Source organism: Octodon degus, unplaced genomic scaffold (assembly GCF_000260255.1).
Source record: "Octodon degus isolate 3935 unplaced genomic scaffold, OctDeg1.0 scaffold00171, whole genome shotgun sequence".
Classification (NCBI taxonomy): domain Eukaryota; kingdom Metazoa; phylum Chordata; class Mammalia; order Rodentia; family Octodontidae; genus Octodon; species Octodon degus.
Window position 1 is genome coordinate 2,523,130 of NW_004524747.1, and position 5,746 is coordinate 2,528,875.

Here is a 5,746-nt window from a genome sequence, read left to right on the forward strand (position 1 = left end):
GGTGGTACCAGGGATTGAACTCAGGATCTTATGCTTGCCAGGCAAGCACTTATTCCACTGAGCCATCTCCCCAGCCCCGATGGCATTCTCTTGGCACATGAATCTCCATCCATGTTACATCACATGCTTATCGAATTAGATGATGCTCTCTGCAATGCAGGTCTAGTGAGCCCCTGAAAAGGTGCAAACTATGGCACCCTTTTCGTATTTGGGACACGTCAATCAGCAGAGGCAAACTGTGTCCTAAACTGTTCAGAACCAGGTTAGACATCTTGCCACCCTAAATGATTTTTCAGACTGTATTTGGGAACATTAATTGGCTGCACCCAGCTCTTAAGCTAACTACTCATGAGCTAAGTCCTTTCTTTGATGTTCTCAAAGGAGATTCAGCTCCTGCTTCTAAAAAGAACACTTACACCAGAGGCTAAGACTGCCTTGAATATCAAGTTAATCAGGCCCTCTAATGCTCAGCTCTCTAGAGTTGACCTATCTTTGCCAATGTTTTTAATTATTTCCCCAACTCCTTATATGCCCACTTGGCTTCTTTGGCAGTCTCAGGGTCTTTTACAATGACTACACAGGCCACATACTCCATGTAAAACTGTTATTCCCTCAGATGCTATTTTAATTTTATTTTCCCTCAGATGCTATTCAACAAGCTTCTGCATCTCATGCCACTTTTCATCAAAATGCTTCTGCCTTATGCAAACAGTTTCATTTGACTTGATCCCAGGCCTGGGAAATTGGTAAATGATGTTCTTGATGTATAAAACACTATTAACCTTTTAAATTCTACAAAAGATGGAAGTACAAGTGCAGAGAGACAATTCCATCAAATACATGCAAAAAGCCTAAAAAGGGTCCTTTGGAGAGATCTGCATAATGAACAATGGCAGGGACCCAGTTCACTACTAACAGAGGGGAGAGGGTATGCTTGTGTTTTTCCAGAGAACACTGAATGACCTACTTGGGTACCAGAGCTCACTGTCAAGCTATACCATGAAGCCAGAGAAGTTAACAACAAGGAGGCCAGATCCAACCTGGGGCCAATTAAAGGAGCTGACAAAATGGAAACCTAAGGTTTACATAGATGGTAAAACATCTAAAAACAACTGAGCTAATTTTACTAGCATTAGACAAAAAACATAAAATGTGCATATTACTTAGAAGATAAAAGACTATTCCTTCCAAAATTTTCTGATACAAGATTTCTGATTATTGACAAATAACAAAACCTGACTAGTCTATTTGCAATTATAAATTTCAAAAAAAAATGCAATACAGTTACTATAAGTTAATCTGGCCAGAAATACATAGTTGAGTGCATTCATAATTTTGTAAAGATTATTATTTGTGTGTATGATGTATTTGTCTATGTGTGTGTCATTCTGTGAACAGCTATTCCCTTTTTTTGTTTCAGTTTGTTGATCATTTGTTCATAATACTACAATTTGGAGTATAGACTTAAAAGCATACTTTTTCCTAAGTTACCAGCTGGTCTCAGTCATGTCAAAATCAGTTTATACACAGTTTATTGAAAAACTTAAATTAATAGAGCAAAAATTCCTTAGAGTGGGAGAAATTATTCAGAGAAGAGTCCTATTGATGAATAATAGGTGTTGCCAATCTTTTTGTTCATTAATGACAAGCTCCCAATAATTTCAGCAGTCTCTTAGGAGACATCCACAATAAATTGGTCATTGGTTTAAAGATAAAAGTCTTTTGGAAAAATTATAATTTAGCCAGCCAAGTAGCTCAGTGGATTAAAGCACCTGCAAGCAGGTATGGGGGCCAGGGTTTCAATCCCCAGGCCAGCCATGCCACACACCCCCGCCACACTGAGACAGCAATTGAGACTGGGTGTGGTGGTGCATGCCTGTAATCCCAGCTCTTGGGAGACTGTAAACCAGTGGATCACTATGAGTCCAATCTAGCAATGAGACCTTCAACACCCTGTAGATCCTTCCCTAAAAATACAAAAAAAAAAAAAAAAAAAAAAAAGGCTGGCCAAAGAGCTCAGTGCACAGTGGCCTGGGGTTTGATCCCTGGGCCTGCCGCCAGCCCTATCCCCGGGGTACACTGACATGGCAATTGAGTCTGGGTGTGGTAGCGCACGCATTCCTGTAATCCCAGCACTTGTGAGACCCTGAATACCCTGTAGAAACTTCCCTAAAATAAAAAAAAAAGAAAGAAGAAAGAAAGAAAGAAAGAAGAAAGAAAGAAAGAAAGAAAGAAAGAAAGAAAGAAAGAAAAAAAAGAAAAATTACAATTAGCTCTCTCTCTCTCTCTCTCTCTCTCTCTCTCTCTCTCTCTCTCTCTTTTCTTTTGCAGAACCAGGGATTGAACTCAGGCCTTTGCGCTTGCCAGGCAAGCGCTTATTCTACGAAGCCATCTCCCCAGCCCCTTGGGTTTCTCTTAAAAGTGGTTTTGGTATTAAATTAAGAAGCAAAGGTTTATGCGTGTGTATGGTAACTCATTATTGTTAATCTGTGGTGTCTTAAGTGTGTCCATAATTCCAAATGTACAGGTCTTCTGAAATGTTAAAGATTGCTCATTGTAATAAGACTTTATTTCAAAAAAAAAAAGAGGGGGGGGAAGGGTGGAAGAAAAAGCCTTGACATGTATATCCCATTCAAGGATAATTAGGTAAAATGTTCTTATATATTAGATAGAGAAAATTGGTTTAAAGGGTTCTGTTATATCTAAACAAAAATGTAAGCATGTCACAAAGTCACAGGATTGCCCTGCTATGATGTTGTATATGTTTTGATTTGTAAATTTCTGGGTAAAAATATGTAGTTGTTGTTTTTTTAACATTCTACAGGGATTTAAGCATTAGAATATCCATGGTTTTTGGAAAATAACAGTTCAATTATTGTGTCTAAGATGTACAATATTCAGATAGATAGTAATATTAAGCTTAACTGTCTCTGTTACCGGGTAATAATGTCATTAAGCTTCCCTTCTGGATGTTTAACAACTAAAGCTTGCAGACCAAAAATTAGAGAGGTAGATGGGCTAAAAGGATAGCCAATATTTTGGCTCTAGCACTTCTCAATGAAGATTCAGTACATAAGAGGACCCTCTGCTGTGACATCCTGTGACTCACTTGTGTCCCAAATTATTTCATCAAGTAGATTATGGGACCACAGAGGAAAGTGATCAATTATGTATAGTGTGCCTAAGGAGAGTCACTGGGAGAGAAAAAGTCTCTCAGGCTCTCACAGAGAACAAATTGGTCAAGCAATGGCCATCCAGATGGCTGACACTGACAGAAGGTCTAAGAGGTACTGTATATGGTTCCAAGGCAAATCCTGAACAGATTTAATGGAACTTTACAGATAATAGAATTTTTGTTTGTAGTTATACAGGTCTTGCTTTAACTTAGTCTTAACCATCCAGTAGAAAAGTGTAACCACAAGGTATGAAAAGTAACATGCTATGATGTAAAAGGTTCAAGTCAACAACTTCTGACAATTAACAACTATGCTGATAACTTACTATTTTTATGAACTATTGGACTATGTAGGGTTATACTGCTGAATTCAAGTACCTATAATCTGGCATCAAGTATGAAAAGGTCCTCTAAATACTTCTCCAAATACAGCTTCTCTAACTGCAATGGAACACCTATCTCTGACAAGACAAAACAAAAAAGGGGCATATGTAGGGAGCCACGGAAGATGGAAAATCAGTCAAAGGTATGTAGGTGGTACTAGGCCTCAGTGCCTAAAGCAAACAAGCTACCACATTCCTGAGATAAGCATCCTGACTGGTTAATGTCAGCTACTAGTCACGAAGCAACATTGTGTAACTTGTTACTAACTTTGCAAAGCGTATAAATAAATGTAGGTTTCGTTGTGCTGGCACATGAGTCTTGCTCATCAGGCAGACTACTGACCACCTAGCCCAGCTTTTGTTTTTTTGTCTATCTTTCTCATTCCTGACACCCTCTTTCCCCAAGCAGTACCATTTGCAGTAAGACCAACGGATCCCTACACATCACAAGAACAGAATATGGAATGCTGTTCGACAAAAAACAGATAACCTTTAAAGGAAACCCATCAAAATCACAGTAGACTTCTCATCACAGGCTTTAAGACAAGGAGCACTTAGGGTGAAGCATTTCAAGCTCTGAAAGAAAAACAACTTGATAGAAAGAAGCCAATAAGCAGAGAAAGTAATTAAACAGAGGGGAAAGACATGAAACCATCAAAAAGAAAATTATGTGACAAAGACAAGCCAATACATATCGCATACGTAAATCAGTTATAACCATCAATGTAAACACTCTCAATTTACCAATCAAAAAGAAATAAACGAGCAGAATAGATCAAAAAGAAGACTACAAAAATATGCTGCATTCAAGAAACATATTTAACTCAAAAAGAAATCCATAGATTGAAAGTCAAATGATGTGGGCTGGTGAGATGGCTCAGTGGTCTAAAGCACCTACTTAGAACAAGCTAAGCTAAGCAAAGCACAGGGACTGCAGTTCAATCCCCCAGCACCACATGCCAGCCAGCCCCGCCCCCTGGTGGGTTGAGCGGGACACACACACACACACACACACAAAATAAATAAATAAATTAAATAAATTAAAAAAAAAGAAAGTCAAATGATGTAAAATAATGCCCTATGCCAAAGGAACTCAGAAAAAAAGCAGGGAGAGCTATTATAATTGCAAATAATGTGACCTTCAAGTCAAAACAGATAAAAGAGAAAAAGATAAACATAGACATTACATACTTGTTAAGGGAAAAATTCAAGGAGAGATAATAACCAAAAATATATATGCACCAAGTACAAGTACCGACATACATAAAACACATATTTACAGACATAAAATAGAAAAACACTGATATAACTGTACTGGGTAGCCACATTACTCTACCATTACAATGAGATAGATAAACTAGACAAAACATTAACAAACAAATATCAGAACTAAAATAAACCTGTGAACAAATGCAGTTCATACATGTCTATAGGGTTCTACTCCACATCAGAATACACACCTCCATTGAACATGGAACGTTCTGCAAAATAACTATACACTAGCATCCAGAACACGCTTATGTAAAAGTAAAAGAATTCAAATGATCTAATGCATATTATCAGATCACAGCACAATCAAATTGAAAATTTATTACAAAAAGCCCAAAATATCTCCATAAACAATTAGAAATTCCATAACATGCTCCTGAACAAGCAAGGGGTCAGTTAAATGAGGGCTGACCAAATAGCTCAGTGGATGAAAGTGCCTGCAAGCAGGCACATGGGTCCAGGGTTCGATCCCCAGGCCTGCTGTGCCAGCCCCACTCCCTGGGGCGAGCTGAGACTGCAACTGACACTGGGTGTGATGGTGCATGCTTGTAATCCTAGCACTTGGGAGGCTGTAAACAAGAGAATTACTGCAAATCTGTTCTAGTAGTGAGACCGTGAACACCCTGTAGACTCCTTCTTAAAATACAGAAAAAAAACCACACAGCAGAACTTATAGGATGCAATGGCAACAGTCATAAGAGGAAAATTAATAGCAGTAAACACATTAAGAAAAGGGAACTAGGATAGGAAGAAACAACATTGTGAAGATGGCCATACTCCCAAAATTGCTGTATAGATTTAATGCAATCCCTATCAGACTACCACCGACATATCCCACAGACATAGAGAAATCATTCCTAAAATTTATCTGGAACCGGAAAAGACCTAGAATAGCAAAGGCAATTCTGGGCAATAAAGA